Source organism: Solanum dulcamara, chromosome 5 (genome assembly GCF_947179165.1).
Source record: "Solanum dulcamara chromosome 5, daSolDulc1.2, whole genome shotgun sequence".
Taxonomy (NCBI): domain Eukaryota; kingdom Viridiplantae; phylum Streptophyta; class Magnoliopsida; order Solanales; family Solanaceae; genus Solanum; species Solanum dulcamara.
Window position 1 is genome coordinate 52,629,513 of NC_077241.1, and position 20,614 is coordinate 52,650,126.

Consider the following 20,614-nt stretch of genomic DNA (forward strand, 5'->3'; position numbering starts at 1 on the left):
GGCCTATTGGCCTGCCAGACTACAAAAAAACAGTTATTGTTAGTGTACTATTTGCAGCTGTCACTTTCGATTGCACAAAATGATTCTATTCTAACATGGGATCAGATTCCATACTAGATCCCAGTTTGTCAAATTATCAAAACTTCAGTCTAACAATTTCTCCCTTTTTGATGATGACAAACTCAGTTGCAAAATTTTTATTAGTCTTACAATTAATACTAATCAACACTTTCCACATTTGTTAATCAACACTTTCCCCTTTCGTAATTACCTTCCCTATTTCAACCAGGTTGTACTCCTTATTACTCCTTATTAATAACTTATCAAACCACAACCTATATTTTTCCCTTTTGACATCATTAAAAAGGTAAGCAATAAATCAATTTAAAGATCATGCAAGTTGTGATAAACTCATAGTCATAGAGACAACATAGTATAAATGGAAAATCATTAAGTAAGGAATAGAGATAAGTCATCGTCTGCAACATCCATTTACAAATATAATATTAAAATTTTGAAATACTAAGATAAATTACTGTAAAAAACTAAAAGTAAGCTGCCTTAAACAAAGGAAGAATAAGAGGACTTTAGGAAATGAGGCATTTTAAGAAGAAAGAGGTTTGGAAGGAAGGGATTGAAGGATGAGGGTAAGGAGAGCATCAACTTCAGCATGATTCTTCAACAATCTATCTTTGAGGTCTTCCACCTGAGTAGTAAGCTGAGCATTCTTAGCTTTTAGAGTCGAGAGTTCTTCTGAACCTGGTCCCTCCTAAGAAGCTTTGGCAACTGAGACATCAATTGAGCAATTTTGGTGTCTTTCTTTTCTACTAATAAGGACATTTCCTCCAGTTCATGCTTCAATTGTTCCTGACTATCCAAAAGCTCAAAGACATACAATTTAGCTTTCTCCCATCCTCTTCCATTGAACATTCACACTCTATGAGTTTGTTAAGGGATATGACCTGCTTTATTTTTCCCTTAGCCCTTTTTTCCAGGCGTTATGTCACTCTCCTTGATAACTTTTCCCAGAAAATATCCATATCCCATACCATGTTTCCAATCTTTGGTTGTCATAATCTTGGCAATTTGTTCCAGCATAAGTGGTGAAAGATTGATCTCATCTATTTTGCTCAGGGCTTCCATAAGAAATATTTTAGATACAGTTGCAACTGTGTGCTTTTCTGATCTAGGAAGCAATACTTTGTTCAGAAACTCAAAGTACAATTGAAAAGTACTCTTCATGAATTTCTTGGGTACACCATCCTTGTGTAACTTTAACACTTTCCTAATTTCTTAAATAAAATGAGATGAAGGGGTTTCTACTGCTACTGACCTTATATCATTGGTCGAAACTTGTAGAAGGTTGATAAGAACTATCTCTTTCAAGTGGAGTTGATGATTGTTGACCAGAGTGATCAAACTGCCAACTTTTTTCAGAGATATATTGTTGGGAAAATCTCAAATGCCTTTTCATATAAAATAGGGATTGTCTATTTAAACAATTATAACCATCTTTGAACCTCAATATCATCAACCAGGTCCCTCATACCTGGTCAATCAGAGAACTTGAGATCAAAAACTTTGCAACTTAAGACCTTTTGGGTCTTAAGCACTTCAATTCTTTTTTCCTTACTATGCACCTTCTCCTTTTCAATCTTTTGACCAGTCCCTCTATAGAGTCTCCCTCAAAGCGTAAATCTTCTGATGAAGATTCTGGTTGTCTTGTGGCTATTTCCTTTATAATCCTTTTAGGAACTTCCTATTTCTTCTTGTAAACATGGGTAATTTTAGCATGCATCTCAATTGTTTTAGGTTTGGGTTTCGGAGAGGAATAGTTTCTTTGTTGATCAAGCCTTCTCCTTTTTTTAAGTGTTGCAACTAGCTCATCCGATTCAGTCTCGCTATTTCCTTTTGCTTGTGAGACATGTACGACAGTCCTAGGAATATTAATCTCATCCATTGATCTTCTTTGTTTTCTCCTATTTTCTACAATTTGAGAATTATTTGCCTTCATTGAATCAGTTGACAACTTTCTCTGAGAACTCCTTGTGCCCTTTCCCTTTTTCTCTTCTTTGACTTTAGCTTTTCCTAGTCGTTAAGGAGGTACTATTTTTTTAAACCCTATAGGACAAGGGTTGATTATATTCATCCTCTTCTTCTTTATTTCCTTTAGAACAGAAAAATATGGTTGTGGTAGGTGTCTGGTTAAACTGAGGCAAAGACTCTTTCTCTGCGTCTGAAGACTTAAAACCCTCCTCAGTAAATATCATTTTCCCTTCTTCCCTCATTTCAATTAAGCTTTTTATAACCAACTCTTCACTTTTTGCGAAGATGTTTGACTCAGTGCTCTTTTGAAAAGGCAGATCTCCCTTGTAATGTTTCTCAGACAAACAAGATGATGAGGGACCATGTTAGAATAATGTAAGATCCCATAAACTTGGAAAGTCCTAAAACAAGGATCAATGGATGGAATTTCAAAGAAATACAAAAATGGCACCAGAGATGACCACGGAAGGCCATCACAAGCTGAGGTGAGAAACCGTGGTAGAGATTCAATGTCTTAGACCTACAAGGAAGGGACCACGATGAGGGACCATGGACCATGGTGAGCGTCACGAGTCGTGAATCCCTAAGTGGTAAACCCTCCATAAATCCCTCAAGAAGCTTCCCAAGGCAAGGGCCACAGATGACCACCAGGGATCGTGGCGTATTCTCGTGGGGGTCACTCTATAGGCCTCCTGTAGGACCTACACCACGACCACATTTTATGGGCCGTGATATTCTTCATGGACTGTGAAGATATCCGTGAAGAATGTTCAAAGACTTACCTTGCAAACTTCCAAAAATAATTTCCCAAGTCCTTTACCAAGAGACCCCCCACGGCTGTGGTGATTACCATGGACCATGTAGGTTCTTCATGAAGCCAATTCTGGTGAGATTTTAAAATGGATATTTTGGTATTTTCCTTTGTTTTAATTCAAAATAAAGTCATTTTAAGGGAAGAATTCACCCATTTAATAACCCTAAACCCTCCAAAAGCCCTCATTTCTTCACTCCAACTTCCCTAACAAAAAACCCTTCTCTCCCAAAGTCTTCTCTATATTCAGGAAAGATTCTAAGGTTTTATTCCAAGAAGATCAAGCCTTCACTTCTTTTCATGTTTTGCGTTAAGAAATTGTTTCCTCAAGGTATGTGGGTTTAATTTATGGATTCTTCCACCCGTGGAGCCCAAATATTTTCACAATTTAGTATTTCATTTTTAAATGATAAAATCATATGGTTTTTTATATGATAATTTGAAATGCATATATTATTGTCTAATTGAAGTTGATTTATGTATATTGATGTATATTGGCTCTTAATTTCATGAAATGAATGATTTATCAAGGTTCTTATATAAAGCTATGAAAGTAACTTTACAGTATAATGGTGGGTTATTTTATGATGTTTTAAATTGCTGTATTTCCATCATTGTCATGCATTCTAGCATTGTCTTAAATGTATTTGAAATTTGTATGAAATGAACTCACCTAATTTCTTTATGTTGAAATGAAGTTGAATTGAAAGCTTTGGCTCCAAATGAAAGTTTCATAAAAGAAAATGTTTATGTTTTAAGGGAGTCTTATGAAATGAAAGAATGATTTAATGATGATGAAAGGGATTCTACCAAATTATAATTTTGATGTCTAAAGTTATACATATGCCTATGTTATTATAATATTTAAATATTATTCCATGGAATTGACCTAACACCAAAAGTAGCATGTAGATGGAGACTCGACCTAAGGGGTCCTTAAGTGAAGTCTCATGTTACATTAACTATGCGCCAACATAGGAGCCCTTGTAGGCTATTTAGTCTAGTGGATCCATAATTATCCCTTAAAGTTAAAGTTACAGAAATTATTAAGTTGATGGAGTTCTAACCAGTAAGTAGTCTCCCTGTGCCAACGTAGGGACTTATGTTAGATTTTATGTAATAGTTAGCATGGTCTTAAATATCGGTTACGTTCATCTTCTCATAAAAAGAATATTTCAAATGCCATGTATAAGATTGATTACTCATGCATTGCATTATGTTCCATATTACTTAAATGTTCTCATGATTCTTAATGTTCATGCATGTCTACATACTTAGTACATTTAAAGTACTAATGCATACTCTTTTGCATACATGATATCACCATGTAGGGACCAGCGTTGCTCTACATTCACTTCCATGTGGCTAGTTGACTCGTTAAAAGCTACATAATTGGTGAGTTCCCAAGTTTCGGCAATAACATTCCCTTTTATTTTTTAGCTTATGACACGTATAGACTATGGTCATATTTTAATACTTTTGATATTATATTTTGAGGATGAGCTAGGGACATGTCTTAGCCCTCTTCAAGTCTAAGGAGGTAGAGGTATAGTTGGATAATTAGACGTTGTTTTAATATTATTAATGACTCTTATTCTATGTCATATCCCTTAGTCCTATTATCCTTTTTATTTCCTCTTATTTTGTGTATCATTACTATGAAAAGCTAAATGAATGCTAAGAGTCTTGGGTGAGGTACCTTTGGATGTCTCATCCACTATGTCATGTCTAGGCCCTAGGCTTGAGTGTCTTGGTAAATAAATTTGCATTAGGTCCCTCCTTTTTAGGATGAACTTTGGATACAATAGAGGGGTTTGGAGTGGGAATTTGAGGGTTATTAAGGTTTAAGGTAGGAGAATAAACAAGGGTTGGACTTGATATTTCAGCAATGGGAGGTTTGGGTTCGGTGGGTTGAGAAACAGAAATAATGGGGGGTTTTGAGAGATGTTTCAGAAGAAAGTTCATCAGCTGAAGCATTGACAGTTGTGAGAGTGATTTCTAAAGAAATTTCAACCACAGGAGGAACTACTTCATTTGAAATCTCAAAAATTTTAGAGGCTTTTTCTGGAGAATTTGACATGATGAAGGATTGACAGAAGGAGAAAAAATATTGTTAATAAGAAGATAGAGTACTAGAGAGAATTCAGAGTCAAATAAGAACAAAAAGATGAGAAAAAAGAGAATTTGAAAGAAAACAAATGTAACATTCCTCAAAAATGCTCACAAGTGCGTTAAAAATGCCATGGGAATAGATCGCTTGTGTAACACATTATCCTTATCTTTTTTGGCAAATCCAAGTCCAAAAAATAGATTAGGGGGTCAAAACCTGTGAAAAAATGGTCTCGGTGGATTTTTAGGACTCGTGTATCAAAAAATGATTTTTTTTCAAGAATTGCACAAAAAAGGAGGATGAGCGGCAAGTCTGCGTCACAGACATGCTCCCCCATTGTGCAATTTTACCCGAAATCCAGCCAAAAATCACTTTTGAGAAAATTAGGCATAAAACGCATTCAAGGAATGGGATTTACCTTATATTTCATAAAACGAATTTTCTAAATGTGATTTGCATGTTCCCAAGTTCAGTTTTAAGTGGGGATACTTTAGACATGTCTCAAATTATTAGTTAATAAATTTGGACATTTTTAGGATCTAATTCATCTCTATAAATTAACCTACATCTCTAAATTTATTCATTCTTCTACAATTCACCTACTCAAATATTTCTCTCTCTACAAAAGACTCTCAAGGACTACATTAAAGACTTCTAAGAAGTTTCCTCAAGCTCTTCATCAAAACTCTCAAATTCTTTCAAATTCTCTTGTCTTCTCACTCAAGGTATGTGGGTATTGATTCATGGATTCTTTCATCCATGAAGTCCAATCAAATTCTCAAGTTTTCTATTAAATTCAAGAATGGGATATTATGGGTTCCATTAATTTTCTTCCAATTTTATGAATTGAGTTTAATTACATGATTCTCTACTCAAATATGTATGAATTCTAAGATATTACATGATTTCTATAATTTTCCAATAAATCATCTTACATGATACTTAGGGTTAATGATCTCATTAGGGGTTTTAATTAATTCTTATTAAATTATATGAATTATGATTCTAATTATAATTATGGGTCTATTTTAATATAAATTGATGGTTATTGGATTAAATTGAAGAGTTTTTTCATGAATTCTCCTACACTGATCTCTAGGGTTCATGATATGAATTATGGGTATTTTCAATTATACATCCAAATGATATTATCTTTATGAATTATTTATGGGTTGATAAAAAGTATATGATCATGCATGTTTTCAAGTCTATTTTATGATTTTCAAGTTAATTGATCATATATTCATGTTTTCCCTAATTTCCAAGTATTAATTATGATTATGTATTTCAATTATGATCATAGACTATAAGTATGTTTCAAATTATGATTTTCATTCAAATTAAGGAAAAGATGACTTAGGGCCCAATGTGGTTCCTTAATTCCTAATGATATGAACTATGTATATATGATTTTTAATGTGGAAGGACAATACCCGCACTGCACTTATGTTATGAAAATGAGCTATTCTATGGTTTCAACCTTATGATCATGACTATGATATATGTTCATTACGATTTCTATGTTATGTATGATATTCCATTGAGAGCTTACATAGAACCAAGTAGATCTTGGAATAGGCATTCTCTCCCATAGCAAAGGCAAAAGACCCATAGTAAGATTCCATTGTTCCATATCTACGTGCCACCGTAGGTTAAAGGATAACCCCTAGAAGAGGCTAGATTCCTTAAGGTCACCCGTAGTTGAGGCTCGATACTTTATGTAGCTTAGTGGATCCACTTAGGAATATTGGAGTCTACTTTGGCAAGTAGTCTCCCCCTTTCTTTCAATGTATGGGTAAAAATTGGGATTCCATGTTATATCTCACCTGATTTATGTCGGTTAACAGTCACTCTCACAAAGGTAAAAATGTCTCTCTCTTAGTGTTCAAGGTATTTCTTACTATGGTTAATATATCTTTCACCAACACTATGGATTTCAATATGACTTTTATCTCCCTCATATTCATGGTCCTTTTATGTTTTAAATGATTAATCTTATCATTTACTTCATTTGATACTCTTATGGTTTATTATACATTGATCCTTCTTGTGACTAATGAGTTTTACTACTTTTCCTATTATGCTATTTAAAATGGTCATATGTACAAACATGGTTTTCTATGAATTGCATTGTCTACATAATTAGTACATTTACATGTACTAACACATACTTTTTGCCTACATTAAATCACAATGTACAAATGGATGCTCCATCCTCTTCTCGTGGCTAGTTGGTGTTCCATTGAAGATATTTTTTAGGTGAGTCCTCCTGGTTTGACGTCAACCCGAATCTTTCTTTCCTTTATCGTTGTTTTAGACTATGGTGTTGTTTAAAGACTATTCTATATTGTGTCCTTACTTTTTTTGAGGATAATCTAGGAACATATCCTAGTCTCCACCTATGTAGTCATGTAGAGGTATGTTGGATATATGTAAAATGAGTCTATGATGTCTTGATTCTCTCTAGTTATTCTTTGTCATTTGGAATTTTATGAGTTTTTGCTTATTATTTATCTTATATATGCTTATGATATTCTAAGAGGCTTGGTTGGGAATTCTTCATGAATCCTAATCGTCGTGTAATGGCTAGGCCCTAGTTTAGGTCGTGACAAACTTGGCATCAGAGCACAAGGTTCAAGTGTCCTAAGGAGTCCAATATGTTGCATCAAATAGAGTCGTATTCATGGTTGTGAAGTCTACCACATCTATGAGTAGGAGGTTGTAAGGTATTTTAGGAAATCTTCACTTCTTTCATGATTCATGTTGTGCAAGAGAGCGTACTCTAGGTATTTTCCCCTAATGATTATTCTTTGCTATTTTCAGAAGATACCTCCTAGAAGAGATCAAATCCAAAGAAGGATTGATACTAATAAAGGTTTCATAAGGCCAAGTATTTCACTATGGGGTGTTCTCATTTTTTTTGTTAGAAAGAAGGATGGGTTACTTCTCATGTGTATATATTATTGGCAATTGAATAAGTCACAATAAAGAGTAAGTATCCCATTCCAAGAATAGATGATTTATTTGATTAACTCCAACCTGCAAGTCATTTCTCAAAGATTGACCTCTAGTCCGGTTATCACAAATTGAGGGTGAGGGTGTGTGATATTTCCATGACTGCTTTTGCACGAGGTATGGACATTTAGAGTTTTTGGTTTTGTCATTTGGGTTGACTAAGGCTCCACTCTATTTTTATGGACTTTATGAATCGAATTTTCAAACCGTACCTAGTTATTTTGTGATGGTATTTTCTTTGATATTGAGGAGACACTATCTCTATGGTATCCATGTGGATGTTTAGACTGATCATAAGAGTTTGCAATATGTATTTAGCCAAAATGATTTGAACCTTAGGAAAAGAAGGTGGCTTGAACCCTAAAAGGACTATTATGTGAGGGTGTTGTACCATCCGAGTAAAGCAAAAGTTATTGCCAATGCTCTTAATTAGTTATCCATGAATAGTGTTTCTCATATAGAAGATGATGAGAAGGAGTTAGTTAAAGATGTTCATCGATTGGCCCGTTTGGGGGTAAGATTGAGTGACTCTAATGAGGGTGGTGTTTGTTTTTGAAATGGTTCAAAATTATGATTGCTAGTGCATGAGAATATTGAGGTTCTCTCACAAGGGGGAGATGGAGTATTTCATTACCAAGGTTGGTTGTGTGTTCCAAATGTTGATGACCTAAGAGAAACGATATTGAGTGAAGCCCATTGCCTTAAATGTATGAGTTAGGGAAGATTGGGGGAAGAGTTGGTGTTCCGTATTGTGATAATTGTGGTATGCTTAGTCCATGTAAGGTTATAGACATGGAGAAAGAGCTAGATGAGACCTTGTTGCGTACAATAGGTAGGTAAAAGTATATTGTTATGACCTTTGGTAGGATTTAATACCAATAAGGATAGAGATGGTAAGGTAGACACAAAATTTTTTGAGTGATGTTGACTTCAAGGGAGCCATAAAATGGTTAGAATGGTAGGTTTGAATGTATAGTTGTAGATATGTGAGTGATTTTAGTAGGCTATTGATGACTTCTTGTTAAGGGTTTCAAGTGAGTCTATTATAGTGGTTATAAAACTAGGCTTAAATGTAGTGTTAATGGCATATGGGTGAATGTACGATGTATTGGGTGTTTTTATATTAGGTGTTGAGGTTTATTGAATATGGTAGTAAAGGGTAGTACTCTTGGGATAGAATTTCCTAAAGAGGTAGAGGGACCTATGGCGTATTCGTAAGGTGGCCTATGAACTTTATTTGTCATTAAAGTTAACCTCAGTTCATAAGGTATTCCATGTATCAATATTGAGGAAATTTGTTGGTGATCCTAATGTCATTGTAACTTTGGGTAATGTGAATATTGAAGAAAATTTCACTTATGAGGAGGTTTCGATTGAAATATTGGACAGCCAAGTAAAAAGGTTGAGAAACAAGGAAGTTGCATCCGCTGAGGTATTATAGAGGAATCAAGAAATTGAGAGTTCTACATGGGAAGCGAAAGCGGATATGAGAAAATGATATCCCTATCTCTTCTTTTCTGATCCATCCTAAGGTACTTAGACATTAACACTCAAATCCTCAAAACATCCTATGTTTCGACTTTTTCGTTTCATGACACATGCATGCATACAATGAAAATGATTTTTTAAAATGATGTTGATGTTTAGAAGTTGCATTATTGCATCCAAGGTTGGGTTGGTAGTTATACACTCTGTCTACTCAAGCTAGTCTTTCCACATTCGAGGACGAATGTTCCCAAGGGGGAGATATTGTAACATTCCTCAAAAATGCTCACAAGTTCCTTAAAAATGCCTTGGGAATAGGTCGCTTGTGTAACACATTTCCGTATCTTTTCTTGAAAAATTCATATGGAATATCGATCAGGGGGTCAAAATCTACAAGAAAATAGTCTCGGTGGATTTTTAGGACTCGTGTATCAAAAAATTAATTTATCAAGAATTACACAAATAGGAGGGTGTACGGCAAGTCCGCGTCGCGGACTTGCTCCCCCATAGTGCAATTTCACATAAAATCTGGCCAAGAATCACTTCCAAGAAAATTAGGAACAAAATGCATTCAAGGAATGCGATATACCTTATATTTCATAAAACGCATTTTCCTAATGCTATTTACATGTTCCCAACTTCAGTTTTAAGTGGGGGTACTTTAGACATTTCTTAAATTGTTTGTTAATGAATCTAGACGTTTTTAGAACCTAATTCATCTCTATAAGTTAACCTACACCTCTAAATTCATTCATTCTTCTATAATTCATCTACTCAAATATTTCTCTCTCTACAAAATACTTTCAAGGACTCCATTGAATACTTCCAAAAAATTCACACATGCTCTCTATCAAAACTCTCAAACTCTTTCAAATTCTCATCTTCTCACTCAAAGTATGTGGGCATTGATTCATGGATTCTTTCATCCATGAAGCTCAATAAAATTCTCAAGTTTTCTAGAAAATTCAAGTTTGGGATTTTATGAGTTCCATGAATTTTCTTTCAATTTCATGAATTGAGTTTAATTTCATGATTCTCTATTCAAATATGTATGAATTCTAAGTTATTGCATGATTTATATATTTTTCCAATAAATCCTCTTACATGATACTTAGGGTTCATGATCTCATTATGGATTTTGATTAATTCTTATTAAATTGCATGAATTATGGTTCTAATTATGAATATGAGTCTATTTTAATATAAATTGATGGTTATTGTATTGAATTGAAGACTTTTTCCATGAATTCTCCTACATTGATCTTTAGTGTTCATGATATAAATTATGAGTATTTTCAATTATACTTCCAAATGATATTATCTTTATGAATTATTTATGGGCTGATAGAAAGTATATGATCAAGCATGTTTTCAAGTTAATTTCATGCTTGTCAAGTCAATTGATCATATATTCATGTTTTACCCTAATTTCAATGTATAAATTATGATTATGTATTTCAATTATGATCATAGACTATAAGTATGTTTCAAATTATGATTTTCATACAGATTAAAGAAAAGGTGACTTAGGACCCAATGTGGTGCCTTAAGGACAAATTATATGAACTATGCATGTATGATTTGTAATGTGGAAGGACAATACCTGCATTGCACTTATGTTATGCAAATGAGCTACTCTATGGTTTCAAACCTATGACTATGACTATGATATATGTTCTTTATGATTTCTATTTTATGTATGATATTCCATTAAGAGCTTACCTGGAACCAAGTCGACCTTGGGATATATGTTCATGATGATTTCTACGCTATGTATGATATTCCATTGAGAGCTCACCTGGCACCAAGTGGACCTTGGGATAGGCATTCTCTCTTGTAGCAAAGGAAAGAGAACCATAGTAAGATCCCATTGTAGCATAACTACGTTCCACCATAGGTTAAATGATCACTCGTAGAAGAGGCTTGATTCCTTCAGTGACACCCATAGTTGAGGATCGATCCTTTATGTAGCTTAGTAGATTCACTTAGGCATATTGGAGTCTACCTTGGAAAGTAGTCTCCCCCTTTCCTCCGATGTATCGGTAAATATTGGGACTCTATATCATAGCTCATATGGTTTATATTGGTTAATGGTCTTTCTCAAAAAGGTAAAAATGTCTCTCTCTCAATGTTCAAGGTATTTCTTACTATGGCTAATATATCTTTCACCAAGACTATAGATTTCAAAATAACTTTTATCTCCCTCCTATTTATGGTCCTTTTATGTTTTAAATGACTAATCTTAGCCTTTACTTCATATGATACTCTTATGGTTTATTATGCATTGATCCTTCTTGTGACTGCTTATGAATTTTACTACTTCTCCTATCATGCTATTTAAAATGGTCATTTGTACAAACATGGTTTTCTACGCATTGCATTGCCAACATACTTAGTACATTCAAACTTACTAATGCATACTCTTTACCTACATTAAATCACAATGTACAAACAGATTCTCCATCCTCTTCTCGTGGAGTTGGTGTTCCATTGAAGATATGTTTGTGGTAAGCCCTCATGCTTCGAGGGAAACCTAAGTCATTCTTTCCTTTATCATTTTTTTAGACTACAGTGATGTTTAAAGACTAATCTATATGGTGTCATTACTTTCTTTGAGGGTGAGCTAGGAATATGTCCTTGTCTCCGCCTATGTAGTAATGTTGAGGAATGTTGAACATATGTATAAGGAGTCTATGTTGTCTTGATTCTCTCTAGTTATGCTTTGTTTTTTGGACTTTTATGAGTTTCCTCTTATTGTTCACCTTATGTATGCTTATTATATTCTAAGAGGCTTGGTTGGGTTTTCTTTGGAAATCCTAATCGCCATATCACGGTTAGACCCTAGTTCGGGTTGTGATAAGAAAAGACATATCAAGTCCCTTAGAGAGATGATCCAATTTTGAAAAATATGATTTGACGCTGGTCTAAAAAGTGACAGCTGACATATGACAGTCACGTCAGTTTTTGAAACCTATTTAAGACAATATTAAGAATGCAAACCTTGAGTAGGGACCAGGTCCCTCTTTGTAGTAAGAATGTGATTGCTTAGATCTTCTTGACTTTCCTTCACTTCTGGCCAATACTTTATGCAAGTATATCTACAAAAGATACAAGATTGAGTTTAGCAATGAACAGGCATTATCAAAAAACAAGATACCTACTTCCTAATCATAATCAAATTAGGGGATTGAAGGCTAAGCTTAATTATTTAATCACTTCCAACATTCCTTGCTCCATATGATTCTTCGCAACACGTCTTTCTTTCTATTTCAAAAGGAGGCACCTCCACCTTCAAATTCCTTGAGTGAGAGGAAGATTTCAGCATATCTAGTCATTTGCTTTGAGCAACCGCTATTCATGTATCATCATTTGTTGCTACTCCCTTCACTCACTTGCACATAGATCACTTGTTAAGCTTAGGAACCCATTTGAGTCTCAGTTCCTAGTAAGCAGATAAAGGTGTAATAAGTGTGTTTCTTATCCAGTAGGGTAGATCTATTTCCTTCATATTAGAATTTTCTTTTTCTTTGACCTACGACCAGGTCCAACTTTTAACTGCTTCTTTTGTTCAAAATACTTTGAAAATCCTTCTCCAACTCTTTTCCAGGCTAGACAAACTCATTAGAGATGTCCATTTCTACCATACTGAGTGTGTAGCAAATTTTCTGACATGGTAACATATTTACTATAAGGGTTATATAGAGGATCTATCTTCATACAACCTAAACCCTTCCCACCATTGTGTCCCTTACAAGTCAAGTTCTCCAGTATTTTTGAATAGGTGGTCCATTTGAGGAATTTTTTTCAATTCTTCCTTTCCAACTGATCATTTCTTTCTAAATCCATATTCAACTTCAATTCAACAGAGTTTAGCTTACTTACAAGTTCAAGAAGTCTTCTACTACATTCAAGTTTTCCCTTAGAGACACAATTGACTTCACTCTTTAATTTCCTTGACAATTCTAAATTTTTAGATTCTAGAAGTGTCATTTTTCTTTCCATTTTAGACATTTGAGAAACTAAGTCAACCTTTTCATCTTGAAAGATGTCAATACTATTATTCAAAAGGTCCCTTTTAGTAGTTAACTCATTTAGAGACTCAATGAATACTATAGCTAGACCTCACAGTTTTGTAGAAGAATAAGCATTCAAGTTTTGTTTAAATTCATCAAGAGTTACCTCTTCATCATCTGACTTTGTGTAACACCCTAAAATTTTTAAGCTAAAACCTGAACCTTTCTTCATATGTGCATAGAATCGTACAGGATTATTATGAATTGTGCATAGGCATTAAGTTCAATTCTTTAGTGTAGGAATAAATTTGGAGATATTTTAAGGTCAAGAGTCCTCTAGTACAAAGTTGAGTTGAAAGCTTTCTTACCGATTGAGTTTCGATATAAAATTTTAGTTGGGTCAATTTTAAATTATCATATGTCCTAGAATAGAAAGCATTATGTAATGACCCTCCAGGTCATTTTGAAATAAAGCATTCTTTTCATTATTTAGACTGTTCCTGTAGCGATCCCAAGTCATTTATGACTTGCTGGCACTGACTATTCGAATGCTTGGTCATTCATTTGGGTTTTAGTCCCGTTTGCTTATTTTGGATCTTTTATAAATTAAAAGTTGACTTTGGTCATAAAATTAGGAAAATGACCTCAGAATGGAATTTTAACAATTCCATCAGCTCCAGAATAGCCAAATTAGGCTAGTATCATGGTTGATATGAGTATCAAGGAAATCGATATGACTTTGAGGCCATTTAGCATTTTTGCCTTCGAAACTTGGCCTATGGTTGACTTTGGTCAATATTCTTGAAAAACATGCTCTAATAAAAATTTTGATAGTGCAGTTAGTTCCGAAATATCGAGTTTTGTCTTGACCAACCTGTCATTCGCTTCTCCGAGGCGTCCATTCTAATCCCAAGGCCCGTTGCAAAATTAGGCTAAAAATGACACTAGGTGTAGGACCCGCTTTTTAGTAAATTGACCTCGTATGAAAATTTTGAATGCCTCACTGAGTTTAAAATGTCGTATTTGATGGGGTAGCATATCTTGTTTGCTCACACGCGGTTCAGAATGAATCCTAAGCACCTTATCAGAGAATTTGACATGCCAAGTTCATTTTTGCACCACACTCACACTAAAGCGACTCCTGGTCGCTAAAGCGAGTGTCACTAAAGAGGATAGGAGGTCGCTAAAGCGACCAAGCCCTCTTGGGCGGTTGTCTTGTAAGCCACAGGCCTATCGCTAAAGCAACTAGTCACTTAAGCGACATAGTGTCACTAAAGAGTTGCCCGCCATATTGAGGTGATTGCTTAAGCGACCAATGGGTGTTTTATTTTACGACACCTAAGGATTTTTTAAGTCCCAATTTCTAGATTTGTTCATGGAACTTTGAGGGATGATTACTCTCTCAATTTAGAGGTGATTTGAGTGATTCCAAGTGCAAGGTAATATACCAAAATTCGTAGGTTGCATAAGGTTTCTGACTTCAATTTATTTATTGCTGGCTTTCAAATCTTACTAACTTGCCTCAGCAAGAGATCTTATCTGAAGTTTAAGCATCCATACCAAATATATTATAGTGTCAATTGTTTCTGTCTTGCACTTGCATTTCTCATACCTGCTTCCCCCCTTAAGGGTGTACTTATACCATTACCCATTTATACCTTGCTCTATGTCCTTATTTCCAATATCAAATTCATCCACCCTTTTCCCCTAATCCATTGGGTACTGTTCTATTTCTTTATAATTTATAACTTGATTATCCACGTACAAAACCTTGACTAAATCACAAAGCGATGGGACCCTTTCCATATATAGTGCAAAATTTCATCTGATAATCCATTTTCGAGTAATGCGACCAGTGTAACAACTCATCCAAGGTCACACTCCACTCATTCCCATTAATAGTTAACTAGTACTTGTAGTCATCCCAATCTCACTTAGGCAACACTTATTTTTCGACGATAAGTGTTCAAAGCTCTAGTGAAATAGACACTAGGCTCTTGGGCAGTTGTCTCTTAAGCTACAGGCCTGTCGCTAAAGCAACTGGTCACTTAAGCGACATGGTGTCGCTAAAGCGTTGCCCGCCACATTAAGGTGATTGCTTAAGCGACCAGTGGGTGTTTTATTTTATGACACCTAAGGATTGTTTAAGTCCCATATCGCCTCCATTTTCTTAGGATCAACCTTAATCCTATCACCGGACACTATGTGACCAAGGAATTCCACCTCTTTCAACCAAACCTAGCATTTACTAAACTTAGTAAACAATTGCCTATCCCTCAAGGTTTAAAGCACAATTTTAAAACGATCCTTATGTTTTTACTCACCCCAAGAGTAAATAATGATATCGTCGATGAAAACCACTAAAACTTTATCAAGGTAGGGCTTGAACACCCTATTTATTAGATCCATAAAAACCACCGATGCATTTGTCACCCATACGACATCACCAAAAACTCCAAGTGGCCATACCTTATTCGAATTTTTTTCTTGGGAATGTCACACTCTCTCACCCTTAGTTGATGATAGCTGGACCAGAGATCAATCTTTGAGAAATGACTTACCCCTTGAAATTGGTCAAACAAATCATCTATCCTAAGAATTGGATACTTCGTCTTAATAGTTACCTTGTTCAATTGACGATAGTCTATGCACATCCGAAGTGACCCATTATTCTTTCTCATAAATAACATAGGAGCACCCCATTGTGAGATACTTGGACTTATGAATCCTTTTTCAAACAAGTCCTTTATTTTTTATTTCACTCCTTTAATTTTTTCGGAGCCATTTGGCAAGGAGGAATAGAGATAGGTTGGGTGTCGGGAAAAGATCAATACCAAAATCAACTTCTCTTTCGGGAGGGACACCGGGAAGGTCATCGGGAAACTCATTGACCACGGGAACTAATTCAAGAGAAGGACTTTCGGAGTTGACATCCCTCACCCTCCCATTATGGTAGATGTAACCTTTAAAAATCAATTTTTGGGCCTTAAGACAAGAAATTACCATTTACTACCGAATCATGACCCTTTCATTCAAGAATAGGCTCACTCTGGAATTGAAACTTGACTCTACGAGTTCTACCATCTATAAAAACATAAGATGCATGCAACCAATCCATCCCAAGAATAACATCAAAATATATCATGTTAAGCTCAATGATATCACAAGGAAAAACTTTGTGCAAGATAGACGCAGGACAATCCTTATAGACCTTTTTAGCAACAACCAACTCACCAATAGGGATAGACACCAAATAGGGTTCTAAATTTTTTTTCGCGTAACACATCAAACCTATGAACAAGAAATGGAGTAAAAAATGACAAATTGGTACGTATATCTAAGAATGCATACACATCAAAATCAAAAACCTTTAACATACCAGTATTGACATCGGGTGCTTCCTCAATTTTTTATCTCCTATGCAAAGCATAAAAGCGGTTGGTGTGTTGGCCACTCCCTTGAGCTTGTCCACCATGAGCAACTTGGCCTTGAGGCCCACCACCACCACTTCTAAAATCTCTAGCTTGGTGACCCAGTTTACCATATTTGAAGCATGTATTAGAGTCAGATAAACACTCTCATTTTTCATTTTTCCCACACTTATTGCAAGTGGGAAGAACTTGAGCACCCATATTCTCACTTGGAACTATAAAATAGACACATTTGTATTTGTTGAACCTCGGGGGAGAAGTATTGGTAAGACCTTGCCCCATGAATCTTTGCCCACTTTGGCCCTTTCCACCCCTACTATAACCAAACCTTTGGTGAGTGAACCCTCCACCATCAACTCTAGACTTCTTGAACCCTCTTGATCTCTCCCTTAATTTCTTATCCTCAACTTGTTCCGTATATTTCATGAGTCGGGAGATGTTTATCTCTTTGACCAACATGGGTATCTTGCAATCTTTGGACACCAAATTAGAAATACCAAAAATAAATTTGCTCATTCTTGCCCTTAGGTTGGAAACCATGAAAGGAGCATACTTAGATTTGAGTACATACTCCGTCAACTCATTCCCTGTTGGTGAATATTTATGAACTCTTTAATCTTTGCCTCTCATAGATCCAAAGGAAAGAAGCGATCTAGGAAGCCACTCTTGAATCTTCCCACTCTACTGATCATATATCTTCACCCCTCTCAATGACCCATTGCTCATACCAAACTCTTATTATGCCCTTAAGTTGATAGGCCACTAGCTAGGCCTTTTCATTTGGAGGTATTTCCATAATAACTACAATCTGATACACTTCTTTAATGAACTCCCTTGGGTCCTCATCTACTTTGGAACCATCATATTCGGATGGATTCATCCTCTTGAAGTTCTGAATCTTAGAAGCCAGGGTAGGCACTTGAGGCTGAGGAGGAGCAATGCCTTGATTAGTTTGTTGGGATGTTACAGAACTCCACAACTCTCAATCCTTGCTTTAGCCAGAGGTACCTTTCTTAGAGGCATTATCTAGAGAGCATAAAACAATTCATTAGTTATAGGAAGTCTTAGAACAACTCTAGGTCACGACATGAATCATGAAAGGAAGGGAAAGTTTCCTAAACACCATATAGTCTCCTATTCATAGTTGTGGCGCACTTTACAACAATGAATAACACCCTATTTGAAGTGGTATGTTGGATTTCGAGGACCATTCAAAACCTTAGGATATGATACCAAGTTTTTCATGACCCAAGCTTAAAGCCTAGATGTGATACGGAGAATTAGAAACTTGAAGGTACCTCACCAATGCCTCTTAGCATTCATTTAGCCTTTTATCGATAATGACAATCAATGATAAGTGGTAGAAAAAGAGGGAAACGGGACTAAGGGAGAACATCATAGAATAAGAGTCATCATCAATCTTAGATCATCATACATTTATATCAAAACATACCTCTACAAACGGAATTGGCAGAGGTTTAGACATGCCCCTAGCTCACCCTCAAAATAATTATCAAGAAGAGCCATAATAGAAGTCTTAATGGTTTACATAACATAAGCTACAATAAAAAAGGATGTTGTTCTTGAAACATGGGAACTCACCACAAGTAACCTTTAAACTAATCCGAGCTAGCCACGTGGGGGAGAGCGAGGAAGAGCATCGGTCCCTACATGGTGATATCATGTAGGAAAAAGTATGCATTAGTACTTTGAATGTACTAAGTATGTAGGGATGCAATATGATAGAAACATTAAGACATTCATAAGGTAAAATACATGAGTTAAATACATGCATAGGTAATAAAGTAGATAATATTTAAATTATATTTATGTGGGAAGATGACTATAACCGACAATAAGACCATGTGAGCTATAACATAGAATCTAACGTAACCCCCACATTGGAAGAGGGGACACTATTTTCCAAAGTAGAACTCCGTCAATTTTTCATTCATCCATTCATTTTTTAACTTTAACTTTAAGGGTTATCGTGGATCCACTAGCCTAAAAAGCCTACAAGGGCTTCTATATTGGTGCATAGTTAGTGAGACAAGGGGTTGCTACTAGGAATCCTTTATCAAATCTCACTTCAATGCTTCATTCAGTGCTAAGTCAATCCCACAGAATAGTTTTATACTTCAAAATATTCATAACATTTAGCTTGATAATTCAAACATAGCATTCGGTAGAATAGCTCATTAAAACCTTTATTGATTCAAATATGTGAGAATTATCCTTATCACATAAAAAATCCTTCATTCACATCATCTAGCAATTTGAGAAGGATTGAAGAAGACCTATTTAGAAATTCATAAACCCAAAATAGAAAATTAGGGCATTTATAGGTAGTAATCAATTTCATGCAATTTGAGTCAATAATCACAATTTCAATCATGCTTCATGCTAATAAGAAGAAATTAGAAGTATCCATAAAGAATTTATATTTGAATTTGAAGAAATTAGTTGGAAAGGGTTTTGGGACTCTATGGGTGGAAGAACCCATAGATGAAGAAACCTGCATACCTTAGCGAAGAAATTGAAGAAAAATTGGAGAGGTCTTGATGGATTTGAAGAAATCTTGATAATAGGTCTTCAATGGGGAGCTTGAATCCTTAGCTTAAGAGGTAATCTTGTATGAGGTGATTTGGGAATAAGGAGGAATGAATTCTAGGGTTCTAGGTAGTGAGAAGGGTGAAAAATAACTTGATAAATCATCAAAAACTGCCTACACATGTTAAGATAAAATGAGTGTCATGACCCAACCCCATAGGCCACGACTAGGGTCCGATCTGGACTCCGTAAACATATCTATCAGTTGTAGTCAAGTCGAACTATACACAATGTGGTACTATACATAATAACCATAGATAAGACCCTCAATAGGTGATAACGTCTTTATATACATATAACCTCTTTCATTTGTCTCCTGTGGAGTTACACTAGATTTATCATGAAAGGGCATGTAAGCCAACAAGGCTTCCATAATATATTAACATTTATAACACATCATGTAGACATAGTTGAACAAAACTTACATACAACCCACATACACATATGTCTACAGACCTCTAAGAGTGTTAATGGTAACATATGGCAGGACAGGGCCCCACCGTACCCCTGAATTAATGAACATATACATCAGCAGAACAATACCAACAGTTTAGGTTGTGGTACAACAGAGATCTTCCAACATCGCTGAGTGGAAATCCTAAGCTGGGGGATCCCCAAAATACGTATCTGTACCTGCGGACATGAAACGTAGCCCCCCTAAAAAGAGTGGGGTTAGTATGATATATGTACTGAGTATATAAAGCATAACATATCATAAATGGGATAACCTCTGAAATAAAGGTTCAGGAGACAAGTATGATTCTCAAGAAATCACTCTACCCGTGCTTTATGAAGTAAAATCATGCATGTTCATATCATATATCATTTATGGCCCTTTATGGACTCGGTGATTCATATAGGACCCATCTTGGGGCCCGGCGCCATTACCATATCATCATGTCATCATATCATATATATATATATATATGTTAGGGAATGTATGGCTTGATCCCTATATACATTTAATAATGTCGAGAAAGGTACGGCTCGGTCCTTATATAGTAAAATAATATCGAGGAATGTACGACCCGATCCATATACATATATATTATACCCGGCCCTCTAATGAGAGACTCGGTGAATATTGTAGAGA